The 13100-nt window shown below is 46.2% G+C and overlaps 1 protein-coding gene across 1 annotated transcript in view; it reads right to left on the bottom strand.

Moving 5' to 3' along the window:
- The window catches only part of SEMA6D (semaphorin 6D), a 423500-nt gene that overhangs the window by 88113 nt on the left and 322287 nt on the right, over positions 1-13100 (bottom strand). The gene's annotated exons all lie outside the window — the stretch shown is intronic.

The following is a 13100-nucleotide window of genomic DNA, read 5'->3' on the forward strand; positions in this document are numbered from 1 at the left end:
TGCTGCTGTGCCACCGGAGCACAATTTCTGTTCTCATCCTGAAGCAAAGTTCTTAACCCGAGGTACTATTTCTGGGTTAGCGGAGTCTGTAACCTGAAGTGTATGTAACCCGAGGTACCACTGTATTGCTTTTAATGTTTGTACCATTTTTATAAGTCACTTTGGGTTGCTTTGGTGAAGAAGTGACTAATAAATACAATTAATAATAGCAATAATTTTATATGCAACAAGCAACAGTGTAGTAAACCTATATTCTATATTTTATATATATAACCTATATTCTTAAAGGTTTTTGAAGCTTCATAATCTTGAAAACATTGAAAAAGGATTCTCTCTCTCTCTCTCCCTCTCTCTCTCTCTCTCTCTCTCTGTGTGTGTAGGCACAAATTCTGCACAACAATTGCTTGTAAATTCAGGCCTCTATTGACATGATAAACCATCAGCTACATGGGGAGGAAAGCTCCTTAAATCCTGCAGACATAATATGCCAGCATTGTGTCAATAGCAAGCAGATTAAAGAGCACATTGTGAAGCTATTTAGCCTTATCTTTGAATTATCCTGGAAGTTGTTCCTCACTGCAACTCTTAACCTGACCCCCATTCTGACAACTTTTAGGAAGGAATGTTTTAAGAAAATTAGAAGCAAAGGGCTATTGAATGCTTGTTTATCTTGGAATAGCTTTTAAAAAAATAGGCAAACACTTCAACACATTTGTGATGCAGGTAGGGGTGGGCCTGTCACTTTTAATTTGACAGCTTGGACCCAGTAAGAGTGGAACTGGATGCTAGCTAAGTAAATAAACACACCTTGCAAACCAGGATGTGGACAGGAGAAGAGCCCTGCTGGATTAAGCTGCTGGCTCACCCAGTCCAGCACACACTATGACCAAGCAGATACATATGGGAAGCCAACAACAGCGCTCTCCCAACTTGCGATTCCCAGCCACTGGTATACAGAGACACACATCCTTTGACAGTGGAGGGAGAACATGGCCATTGTGCTTGGGAGCTGCTTATAATGTCATCCTCCATAACTTTGCGTGGCGCGTTCCCGCCCCCCACCAGGACAAATAAAGAAACGAGACACCATAATTTAAGGTTAATTGGGCGAATTAGGCCACAACTTTATTGAATTCAGGAATGAGAGGCATTGGCTTAGGCATTGGTCCTATCGACTATCCGGCTCCAGCCCATTTGCTGGAGACACGGGGAAGGGTTAACACTATATCGGGGGAGTCTCCTGCCGAGGCACGTCGACTAGGAGCTCCCCCGGGTCACCGCTCGGGGGCGTGCCTTTGGCCCATACCTCCATAGGCTTCGGACAGGGCCACGCCCCCCGGAGTCCTTTAACGGACCACCCTTCGCTCACTGGGGGGAGGTGATGGCGTTCCTCCCCCCCCACATCCTCTTAACCCCTTCTTACCAATGCCTACCGCCAATGCCGAAGAGTTGTGACGAGTTGCTACGAGGTAGGCGAAAAACCAAAAGGCTACAAGTTGCCAATTGGGAAAAATTCCTACCATGCCCCTTGCGGCGACAGACCGAAGTCCATAGCAAAGTCAAAGACCTACCTAAAGCCTACCTAGAGGGAGGGAGGGTGGGAAAACGTGAGGGCTAGCCAGCGAAAAGAGGGCGAGCCCCCTCTGCGCCGGCCCTAAATAGGGCAGGCCACGCCCCCCTAGCCAGCCGATTGGCTGGCTGGGGGGGCAGACCCGGCCGGGATTCCCCTGTTCTTCCGGGGGCTGAAACCAGCCCCCGCTCACGAGGGGGTGGGCGTGAAGCCCGCAACCCCACCTCCTGGGCAGGCCGGAAGTGGCTTTGTCTATACCTCTTTTACAGCCATCTAGGTTGGTGGCCATTACTACTTTTTATAGTAGCAAATTCCATCATTTTAAGTACAGTGGTACCTCGGGTTACAGACGCTTCAGGTTACAAATGCTTCAGGTTACAGACTCTGCTAACCCAGGAATAGTACCTCAGGTTAAGTACTTTGCTTCAGGATGAGAACAGAAATCGTGCTCCAGTGGCATGGTGGCAGCAGGAGGCCCCATTAGCTAAAGTGGTACCTCAGGTTAAGAACAGTTTCAGGTTAAGAATGGACCTCCAGAACAAATTAAGTTCTTAACCCAAGGTACCACTGTACCTGCAGTGTGAAAAAGAACTTTTCTTGCCTGCCCTGAATCTTCTCATATTCACTTTCATTGGATGGCATTATGCGATTGATAGTTGTACTTTCAGTCCCTCCCTAATGATCCCTGATACGGAATTTGCCTTTCTTACAGCTACCACAAACTGGATTCACATCTTCACCAAGCTGCCCATTACAACCTCAAGGCCTTGTTGCTGGTCATTCGCGGCCAGTTCACATGCCATTAGGCAGAAACGTTCCTTTCTAACCAGGCCTTTGGTTGATTTGATTGACATCCTATGCCCTTTTAAAATGTGGTTCTTTTTTGTAGTGGGGGTGTTATTGGGTTGTTGTTTTTGTTTCCATTGTATATGCCAGGCGTCAGCAACCTTTTTCAGCCATGGGCCGGTCCACTGTCCCTCAGACCATGTGGTGGGCCAGACTATATTTTTTTTTTTTGGGGGGGGGGAAATGAACAAATTCTTTTGCCCCACAAATAATCCAGAGATGCATTTCAAATAAAAGCATACATTCTACTCATGTAAAAACACCAAGCAGGCCCCACAAATAACCCAGAGATGCATTTTAAATAAAAGGACACATTCTACTCATGTAAAAACACGCCGATTCCCAGACCGTCTGTGGGACGGATTGAGAAGGTGATTGGGCCGGATCCGGCCCCTGGGCCTTAGGTTGCCTACCCCTGATATATGCTGTGGTTTTGTATTCTGATTTTGTTCTGTGAACTGCCCTGAGACCTCTGGGTGTAGGGCGGTGTATAAATTCAATAAATAAATAAATGAAGTCCCAGTGTCTCGCCAGCATTATGATGGTGAGATGGTGACAAAATCTCCGCAATACGATGATGTGGTTGGAAATTCTGGGTCTGCTGATTCATTGAGCAGCAGCATGTCCCTGTCTGTCAGCACTGACTCAGCATCTCAGAAATGCTGACAGACATCTCCTAAGCCTTGGCGGTGAGTCATGTCCTGATCACTGGTGAGACAAAGTAGGCTGAGGCTGAGGAGAGCAGCAGCTGCTGGAAAGGGTGCTTAGTGCAACCACCCAACAGGTGCTGGTGGCTCTAGCTGTAGAATCAGAGAATCACAGATTTGTGGAGTTGGAAGGGACCCCAAGGGTCATCTAGTACAACTCCTTGCAATACAGGCATCTCAACTAAAGCATCCCTGACAGATGACCACCCAACCTCTGCTTAAAAACCTCCAAGGAAGGAGAGTCCATCACCTCCTGTGGGACTCTGTTCCACTGTCGAACAGCTCCTACTGTCAGAAAGTTCTTCCTGTTGTTTAGTCAGAATCTCCTTTCTTGTAACTTGAATCCATTGGCTCAGGTCTTCAAGTTACACACATCCAGAGAGCCAGTGTGGTGTAGTAGTTAAGAACAGTAGACTCGTAATCTGGTGAACTGGCTTCTTGTCTCCGCTCCTCCACATGCAGCTGCTGGGTGACCTTGGGCCAGTCACACTTCTCTGAAGTCTCTCAGCCCCACTCACCTCACAGAGTGTTTGTTGTGGGGGAGGAAGGGAAAGGAGAATGTTAGCCGCTTTGAGACTCCTTCGGGTAGGGATAAAGCGGGATATCAAATCCAAACTCTTCTTCTTCTTCTTCTTCTTCTTCTTCTTCTTCTTCTTCTTCTTCTTCCCAACTGAAAGTTATCCTTGGTAATGGAGAGCTGCTCTACCTCCATGTATCTCTATGTGGCCCTCTGCTTATTGGCAGCCCACACACCTGGTGGCATCCAGTTGGTGACCAGCCAACAGCAATGGGGTCCCATTGATAGATAGCCCTAGTCCCCCTTCCTCCCATTTTAAGATCTTAGTAGTCTAAATTATCAGAATGAGCAGCTGGGAATAATGTGGTCTGTATAATATTCCGTGCTGATAAAATTACATTGACCCATTTAGAGTGGTCTTCAATGGTAGCCTTACTCAGATTTGACCCACTGAAGTCAACGAGCATTGCTAGTTTTGCTTCATTAATTTCAGCAGGTATACTTTGAGTAGGACTTAATTGGCTACAAACCTTAGATGAGGAATAGACAACATGATTGGCAACAACTGTCCAGTTTTTTGGACCGGGTTCTATCCTAGCCCTTCCTGGAGATGCTGGTTGGACCTGGAACTCACTGAGTTATGGCCAATTCCCACCAACTTCATCTAGCCCAGCCAATGGTCAGGGATATTAGGAATTGTAATTCAACAATATCTAGAGGGCCACAGGTTCCCCAACCCTGATCTGGATATAATCAAGGATGGATACAAAGCACCACACACAGTATGGATCTTCTGAGCAATTGAGGTGATAGCAGACCTTGGCTCATCATCATTCGGCGAGATACGAGAGCAGCCTTAACATCACAGAGCTGTATATTTCATTGCACACTTGTAATCTTTCAGCACAAGGATAAAATAACTTAACCGCATCTACCTACTGCAAAGAAACAGGGCAGGTTTTACGGATCCACTGATACCATTTGATACCTAATGTCCATTTGGTATAAGAACAATACTGTCCATCTTGGTTACTCTGCAAAAGTACTCAGCATTTTCACATGTCAGTTTCCTTCTGCTCAGCGCTGTTCATACGTACAAGGTTTGTGTGGCATCGGATCATAAAAATCAAATAAAATCCAGGCCATATTGCTTTCCCATTTAATCCAGATTTATCGTTTCTGCAGAAAATCCAATAAACAAATAAATAAAAGCCCTGCAGAAATGGTAAGTCCGGATTAAACAGGAGGCAAACGATGAATTGGCATTTTGATGAGGATACAGTGGTACCTTGGGTTACAAACACCTCCGGTTACAAACACTTCGGGTTACAGACTCTGCTAACCTGGAAGTAGTACCTCAGGTTAAGAACTTTACCTCAGGATGAGAACAGAAATCGCGTGGCAGCAGCGGGAGGCCCCATCAGCTAAAGTGGTACCTCAGGTTAAGAACGGTTTCAGGTTAAGAACAGACCTCCGGAACGAATTAAGTTTGTAACCAGAGGTACCACTGTACTGTAGTGTGGATGCTGCCAAACTTCTATTCGTGAGCAGCCCTGAGTTCAGAATAAACTGCCACGTGAAACTGCCCTTTTATATAGCTGCCAATTGGTTGCCTTTATGGAAAGAAAGTGGCCCTGTTTCTCCCTTATTTTTCTTCCCATAAAGCACTGCTTCTGTCCCAGTGCATTTTGGTGCTGTTGGAAATCTTTTCACGCTATTTTCTCCCCAAGTATACACAATTCAAATGTAAATTGGTATGTAACTAATTACTGTGTAGCTTTAATACTTGTTTATCACAGTAACGGCTTTGGAGTCACACTTGCAAAACGGCGCACGAAGACTCTTGCCATGAACTATGGTAATTATAACAATGAAATAGGATGTAATTATTAAGGCTGCATATAATTAGGGCTAAAAATTAGCATTCAAACTGGTATTTAGAGACTAATTTGCAATCCACAAGCGGAGTTACTGGTAAATATCAATCCTTAACTGATAATATTAGTTTAGTATGGACTGCTAACCTTCAATCAGGATAATCATAGAGAGCTTGGTTTCCTTGGCCCCTGGTGGGTCTGATGTGGTGAAGAAATGCTGAGAGGTGGAACAGAGAGTTAGTGAGTATGGAGCGGGGGAATATTTATTGGGAAATGTCCCTTTATCTTCGTTGATTTATTAAACAAACAAACCGGTTCTACTCTCTTCTACTTAAGAAAGTGGAATCCTAACAAAGAGAAGCTCAGACAAGACCAGGGGTCCTCAAACTTTTTCAGCAGGGGGCTGGTCCACTGTCCCTCAGACTTGTGGAGGGCCAGACTATATTTTGTGGGGGGAAATGGATGATGAGCGGCACACGAAAGAGCTCCAGAGAGCGGCTAGCAACAAAGCCCAGCCCCTTTCCTCCTCTAGGCAGGGCAGGGAGAAGCCAGGAGGAGGGAGGGAGGCGCCGCTGCCGTGTGAGGGAGGGGGAGGGGGAGGGAGAGGGGAAAAACGTATGCACTGGTGATCCACACGGCAATTCCTGGACTGTCCACGGGCCGGATTTAGAAGGCTATTGGGCCTGATCTGGCCCACGGACCTTAGATTGCCGACCCATGGACAAGACCCCATGAAGGGATCTTGTGTTAAACAGGTAATCTAGACCAGGGTTTCCCAAATTTGGGTCTCCAGCTATTTTTGGACTACAGTTCCCATCACCCCTGACCACTGGTCCTGCTAGCTAGGGATGATGGGAGTTGTAGTCCAAAAACAGCTGGAGACCTAAGTTTGATAAACTCTGATCTGGACTATTGTGTGAAAAACACAACACATTGTCAACTGTCCCAATTTTCCCAGGACATGCCGGAATTACAGAAGCTTCTGATTGGATCCTGGAATGTCCCACTTCCCTGCTCCAGCACTGATGCTACTAAACTTGGGAAGGAGGATAAGCAGGTGCTTGCAGCTGGCGCTTGCAGTGGTGCTGTGCTCTCTGGCACCAGAAGATGTGTCCCTTTTTGTGCCGCACTCTCACACGAGTCAGCTGGCTTGCACAGGCGCGCGACACCGAAATACCTGCATCCTAATTTTTGCCATTTAGCAATGACAAACCTAGACAGCATCTTAAAAAGCAGAGACATCACCTTGCCAACAAAGGTCCATATAGTTAAAGCTATGGTTTTCCCAGTAGTGATGTATGGAAGTGAGAGCTGGACCATAAAGAAGGCTGATAGCCAAAGAATGGATGCTTTTGAATTATGGTGCTGGAGGAGACTCTTGAGAGTCCCATGGACTGCAAGAAGATCAAACCTATCCATTCTGAAGGAAATCAGCCCTGAGTCCTCACTGGAAGGACAGATCGTGAAGCTGAGGCTCCAATACTTTGGCCACCTCATGAGAAGAGAAGACTCCCTGGAAAAGACCCTGATGTTGGGAAAGATGGAGGGCACAAGGAGAAGGGGATGACAGAGGACAAGATGGTTGGACAGTGTCCTCAAAGCTACCAGCATGAGTTTGACCAAATTGTGGGAGGCAGTGGAAGACAGGAGTGCCTGGCGTGCTCTGGTCCATGGGGTCATGAAGAGTCGGACACGACTAAACAACAAAAATTTTTGCCAGGGGAATGTTGGAGAGCATGGGATGGGTCCAGGGGTATGACCTGATAGCACATGAGGCTGGTGGATGAAGCTCAGCAGGTCTAAGTTTGGTCAGTGCCTAGATGGAGGGGCTACTTGGGAAATACATGCAATGCTGCCTTGGACTCCATGATAGAAGAAAGATGGGATAGAGATGTAAGAACATAATAATAATAAACCTATACTGTGGAACTTGTTTCCTCCAGGATCACATCCACACCTGGCATTTTAGGCACTGTTATGCCACCTTAACAAGTCACGGAGAATCCTGGAAACTGTAGTTTGTTAAAGGTGCTGACTTTGCAGAGCTGCAATTAGCAGCACCCATAACAGACTACAGTTCCCAGGATTCTCCATGACTTGTTAAGGTGGCATCACAGTGCTTTGGTGCTATGGCGTGGATGTGACCCAGTTGTCATTCTTTGCTTTGAAAACCTTTCCCCTCTGCTTTTCGCCACGCTTCCTTTGCCTACTTTTTGAGCTTGCAATCCTGAGACCAGGGCTTCATGGTCTCATTAACTGATGTGAGCTGTTTTGCGCGACAACACTTATCTGAAAAGCTTTTTAAAAAATCTTTTAATCTGGTCTTAGATTGGTTAATGCTGCTGACTGCCACTGTGAGATGTGGAGGGTCGGGTGTCCTGTTTGCTTTTTTTTTTAGTTACTGCATTGTAATTTGTCGTCTTCTGATTGTTTTACTTATAATTGTGAGCCACCCTGGCGTCGTAATTGAACTGAAGGGCGGGATATGATATTGCAATAAACAAACCAACCAACCATCAGACCCATGCAATTATTTGTTTGGCTTTCTCTTCAGGGAAGCAGGAGCTTTGATACTCCTGTGGAAGAGGCGTTTGGGTGTGGTGGGATGTTCTGATGGGAGAGACTCTTGGCCTGTATATGCACTGCACATTTTAAACACATGGCTTCCCCCATATAGAAAGGTTTATTGTTTTGTCTTCAAATGTAAGATAAAATATATGCAAAGGGACTTGACAGGAAGTCAAAGTTGAAGAAAAGATTTTGGAAGATAACAGGGGAAAAAATATTTACTTTCATTATTACCATTTTGTGTGCAGGTGTGGGTGTCTGCACATATGTGTGTTGTTGTATGCAATGTTTTGGAGGAAATAAGACGGTAAATAACAAATAACAAACTAAATATCGATGTATGTAATTTTTATTTCTTAATTATATTTAGTGGTAGTATGGCTGTATTGTTTTTTGTAACACAAAATCATTCAATAAAAATTATTTTTTTAAAAAAATTAAACACATGGCTTCCCCCCAATGAATCCTGGGAACTGCTGTTGACCCTCCACAGAACTGCAGTTCCCAGCACCCTTAACAAGGTACAACTGCTAATACAGTGGTACCTCGGGTTAAGAACTTAATTCGTTCTGGAGGTCTGTTCTTAACTTGAAACTGTTCTTAACCTGAGGTACCACTTTAGCTAATGGGGCCTCCCGCTGCCCCCACGCTGCCACCGCACGATTTCTGTTCTCATCCTGAAGCAAAGTTCTTAACCCGAGGTGCTACTTCCGGGTTAGCGGAGTCTGTAAACTGAAGCGTATGTAACCCGAGGTACCACTGTATATACCTTGGGGGGAATCATGTGCTTTAGATGGCAAGACCAAAGTCCGTTTCCGGCCCCTGTGGCAGTTTATTTCCTGGGGTAAAATCCTGAAAAACCCCCAACAACTTCAATCCTAAAAAAAGGTTAACAACTTTGGTCAGCCCTCACGGCCCTTCACATCATCAAATCTGGCCCTCTTTGAAAAAAGTTTGGACATCACTGAATGGTGTATATGCAGACTAAAATACCGTATTGGCCTGAATATAAGCCTCACCTTTTCCCCAAATTCCTACCTTGAAAAGTTAAAGTGCGGCTTATATTCGCGACTTTACAGTATGCAGCCAGGAGCGCAGGGCAAACAGCGCCAGGAGCGTGGCAAAGCGGCGCCTGCCCCGAGCGTAGTCCCCCGTCCTCTCCCCCAAGGCTGGGGAGGGAGAGAGCGAGGAAGGGGAAAGGCCGCCAGCAATACAGCTCGGCTCCCCTCCCCCCCCGTATGCAGCCAGGAGCAGCGAGGAATGGAGCGGCTTATATTCAGGTATTCCCCCTCCCCCATTTTAAAGGTGTGGCTTATATTCGGATGCAGCTTATATTCGGGCCAATATGGTAAGATCAAATGCAGGAGTTGAAACCCATGTCCCAGTGGTGCAGCTGCCCACCTTCTCTACTGACGTCACAGCCATTATCCTGTTTATTGGCAATTATGTCAAATTCCCCTTGGAAGCAATAAGCCTGATCTTTAATCTGCCATAAGGGACTTGATCCAAGCTTCCTGTTCATTGTTCCTAATCCCTGCCACCTGGGAGAATGGGAAAATGAGGCAGGGGGCTGTGTCTGTTGCTGAATTATGGGCAGGCCATTGCAACCAAGGTAGCCATCCGAGCCCCGTATTCACAAAAGCATGTAATCCCCACACCAGACATCCCACTTCGTACTTGAAGACATCCCTGAAAGCAGGCACAGGACTAAGGATCATCAGGGTAAATAGCTGGTATCTCATGTAAACACTCTACTAAATCCAATAGAACAATCTCTTTAGTGTTGTTTTTGTCAGTGGAGAAAAATACTTGAAAGGGTGCTTAGGGGAGGGAAGCTCATGGGCCCTTTTCTGGCATCTGGCTGTGCATCTCATCCATGACCTCTTGGGTTTCTCTCCATATTGGCCCGTCTACATTCAGACTTTATGCTACTCCAGCCTTCCCTGACCTGGTATGCTCCAGATGTTGCTAGTTGGACTCCCGACTCCTACCAGTTCTAGCTACCATAGCCAATGGCCATGGTTTATGGGAAGGGTGGTTCATCTGGAGTCTACCAGGTTGAGGAAGGCTTCTCTACTCCATCTGTCCCAAGGGTCCAACTACTCAAGCAAGCTCTACAGGGATCAATCTGAATGGTTTGCTGCAAGGTGGAGGTCCAAACTTAAGGAGAGTGGAAAGCTGAATCCAGTAGAAATACTATTAACTGGTATATAAAATATACAAAATTCAACTCCTGGGGCTAGAACTTCTGCTAGACTGATGTAAGTAGGATTAGCAGAGGAAGGAATGTAAAGGGCACATTTGTCAGCACTTGGTACCCACTTACCATGCATGCAATGACTCAGAACGGGGCAATGAAGCTTATGGTTTCTCTAAAAGCATCCTGGTATCCTCTTCTGCTAAAGCTGTTGTGGTCAAAGTGGCACTGTGGGTTAAACCACAGAGCCTAGGGCTTGCCGATTGGAAGGTCGGCGGTTCGAATCCCCGCGACGGGGTGAGCTCCCGTTGTTCGGTCCCTGCTCCTGCCAACCTAGCAGTTTGAAAGCACGTCAAAGTACAAGTAGATAAATAGGTATCGCTCTGGCGGGAAGGTAAACAGCGTTTCTGTGCGCTGCTTCTTGTTCACCAGAAGCAGCTTAGTCATGCTGGCCACATGACCCGGAAGCTGTACGCCGGCTCCCTCGGCCAGTAAAGTGAGAGGAGCGCCGCAACTCCAGAGTTGTCCGCGACTGGACCTAACAGTCAGGGGTCCCTTTACCTTTATCCTCTTCTGTTAAAACTGTTGTGGTCAAAGTGTCCTGTGGTATCTGCCCACAACAGCTCCCCAAACAGTTTAACCCCCCCCTTTTACTGTGTAGCCCTTGTATTATAATTTGGGTGCGCATTGTGTTCTGTAGCTTGACCTGTATTTTGGAAAAACTATTCTATTTTAAAATGTATTTTTTAATTAAAAATGGCTAGTTTGGAGACCAGACTAATCTGAAAGAAGGGCATTAGTGCCATATTTGAAAACAATTAAAACATCTTACTCTCACAGCCAAAAAATCAGGGACAGGTATTTCAGCCATTAGAGTAGCCAAGATGAATCCTACTCAGAGTATGCCCCAGTGAATGCAAGAGGGCTCACTTCAAAGTAGACATATGTATGATTCTACTCATTAAACACTTTGGGTATTATCTGGGTTTATTTACCAAGGCATACGGCATGCATAGGTGGAGGGGTGCAAGCTTGATGTTCCTGCCAGCAGAAAATCCACTGGCTCACATTAGATCGCCAGAGATGCAGCTCAGGCAGCCCGCCAGCTACCTGCCAGAGCTCAATGCTCCCTCCCTTCGCTCTGTCTCAGTTTCAAAATGATTTCACACATTGCATCATCCTTAGCTGAGCAGGGAGCAGGCGGGGGGTGAGGAGGTGTCTCCAGCTATTTCAATTTCTGGGGGCATTTACTTGCAATTTCTCTGCATGCCTGGTCACTGACTATCAAGGAGCTTTCTAGCACAATCCTGTACAGGTGTGCTCAGAGGTAAGGCTGAAATCTAAACAACCTTCCTGCTTTGGTGGAGTGGGTTTGGATTGAGCAGAGGTGTATCTCCACCCAGCCTTAGCCCATAGAGCAAGGCAAGCATCACTCCACCAGCGGACAACTCCCCGTTCCACCTGCTGAATGGGTGAGCAGGTGGAATACTAGTGGCAGGATCCCTGCTGCTTGCAACCCCCCGAAAGCTTCAAGGTTGGGCACTTCGTGAGTGGGAAGGGACTGAAGCAGCCTGGAATCCATTGGTCCCACTGCCGGGAGAACTGCTCTCACTTATCTGTCAACTTCACTTCTCCAGGTTTCTTGTTCTTCCAATCACATATTCAGTTCTCCCCATTTCTGCAAGAAGCTGTGATTTTTTTTTTTTTTTTAAATAAAGCCCTCATGAAAATTCACCAGCATTTTAGTGCAACCTTCTACTAAACATATTTTTTGGATTGTCCTTGGTGTGCATCTTTGCCAAACAATTTATTCTACTATAATGCATTGTTGTTCAATATTGTCACCAACATATGCATTTTGACGCACACGTTCCCCTAGTAAATGCATTTTGTACACCTTACTTGGGTAGAGAACTTCATTGCAAAATTCAGAGAACTGTGAATTTTCGAAGGCTGGCTGTGTTTCGCTTCACATACTATTGTGAAATGTGCAAAGCTGGTAGGTTTGCCTTTAAATGTGAACTGAATCGAATGGCTCTCCCACCCCTCATTACATCAGGCCTGGTCTAGACATAACCACCAGCTTCAAGGTAGATGGAAGGGTGATTTGCTTGACCCTGCCTTCTGCCTTAAATGGCCGGAGCAATGGGTTTGTGGTTGTGGTGGTGACTCCCCCAATCATTCACACCCTGCCTCTGTGTGCCTGAGGTCTGGAGCTCATTTTGTCCCCTGCCAGCCATCTCTTATCTGTACCCAGACTCTCTCACAGCAATCAGACCACAATCCTATAACTATACACATTGGGCGTTCTTCAGCATTTGAGTTTGATTTGCTGTTCCTTGGCTAAGTACAGCAACGGACTGAATGCCATGCTATCAAAACATACATATCAACAGCAAAGATTTTCCGGAGTACACTCGATGCCAGTTTACTGCTGCCAAACCAGAGTGACAGCACAAGTGCCACAGGTGTCGGCAGAAACCTACTGCCGTATCACTGAGACGGCAGACGCGTCACTTGCACTTTCTGCAAATCTAAAGATGGGAGAATGGCTGGGAAAACAAGAAACAGGGAGAGGTGTTGTTTTCCAAATGATAGCTTGACAGCTTGAAGCACTAAAAAAACCAACAACACCTAAGAATTGACAGAGCAGCAGAAGAAAACAATGAAGAAATTTCTAACAATGTTGCAGGGCTACTCATCAGAGGAAGCTGCCTTATACTGAGTCAGACTCTTGATTGATCTAGCTCAGAATTGTCTGTATCAGGGTAGGGAACTTGTGGCCCCCTTAACAGCAGCTCCCATCAGCATGGCCAAT

The sequence above is a fragment of the Podarcis pityusensis genome (genome assembly GCF_964106645.2).
Source record: "Podarcis pityusensis genome assembly, chromosome: 14".
In the NCBI taxonomy this organism is placed as follows: Eukaryota; Metazoa; Chordata; class Lepidosauria; order Squamata; family Lacertidae; genus Podarcis; species Podarcis pityusensis.